This window comes from Palaemon carinicauda, chromosome 34, assembly GCF_036898095.1.
Source record: "Palaemon carinicauda isolate YSFRI2023 chromosome 34, ASM3689809v2, whole genome shotgun sequence".
Lineage (NCBI taxonomy): Eukaryota > Metazoa > Arthropoda > Malacostraca > Decapoda > Palaemonidae > Palaemon > Palaemon carinicauda.
Genome location: NC_090758.1, coordinates 28,470,217 through 28,471,597, shown reverse-complemented (window position 1 = coordinate 28,471,597; position 1,381 = coordinate 28,470,217).

Sequence of the window (1,381 nt, the reverse complement as noted above, 5' to 3'; positions counted from 1 at the left end):
AGATGTTGGAGAGTAACTAGAACTTTTTCTAATCCGTAAGGTTAGAGAGAAACCAGAACTTCCTCTAACAAGTAATTTTTTGGAAAACAAAGAACTTCCTCCTACCGCTCATGTTGGAGGGAAACAAGCGCTCAGTAGTTTATGATGCCAGAGGGGAACCAACCAGAAGGACAGAACCAGCTGAAGTCCTGCTGCCGTCACATGAACGCTTACTGTACTATCTCAAAAGGGGCACATTTGAAGTCGTCTGACAATCAAAATCTATAACAGGAAAGCCTACGCGAAAACACTTCAATTAACATGAAAATACTTTTGTATTTTCATTCAAGTAAATTCATACCTATGCTTTAGTTACTTTTGTTAGTAAAATCAATCCCATCACGGAGTAATAATACCCACGTACTGACCTGTGGGGACATTGATAATGATTTATAAAATATATTATAGAAGTTTACATGTGAAGGAAATGATCCATTTGATATATATATATATATATATATATATATATATATATATATATATATATATATATATATATATATATATATATATATATATATATATATGGCTCCAACAGACTAAAATACCTCTTTGAGGAAAGTAAATAGGCAAATAAAATAAACTATATATAGCAATAAATGAGATAATATTATAGAATATCATAATATATGAAGTAGTTAATCATGGGTAGATCTTTACCCGAAATAAAGAGTAAAATTATTCAACTATAAATACGATTCTATTAGTTGGACAAAATTCATATATCTTCAAATTCACCTTTGGGTTTATCCAAGACTGGCATAAGATTGAGAAACATTATAATTCGAGAATTGAATCTGGTCACCTAATATTCCCCTCCCAGAAGGAAACGGAATCCTGAACATGATATTCCATTAGTATAAGAAACTTGAATCCTGTCACCTGATATTCGCTTACCAGAAGGAAATTGAATCCTTTCATTTGATATTCCCTTACCAGAATATAATTTAATCATTTTACCCTATAATCCCTTGACAGAAGGAAATTGAATCCTTTCATTTGATATTCCCTTACCAAAATATAATTTTATCCTTTTACCCTATAATCCCTTGACAGAAGGAAATTGAATTTTGTCACCTGGTATTGCCTTACCAAAAGTATATTCAATTTTGTCACCTGGTATTGCCTTACCAAAAGTATATTCAATTTTGTCACTTGGTATTCCCTAACCAGAAGGAAATTTAATCTTGTCATCCGTTATTCCTTCAAAAGAAAACAATTGAATCCTTTCCCCTGAAATTCCCTTACCAGAAGGAAATTGAATCATGTCACCTGATATTACCTTACCAAAAGGAAATTGAATCCTGTTCTGATATTCCCTAACCAGAAGGAAATTGACTCT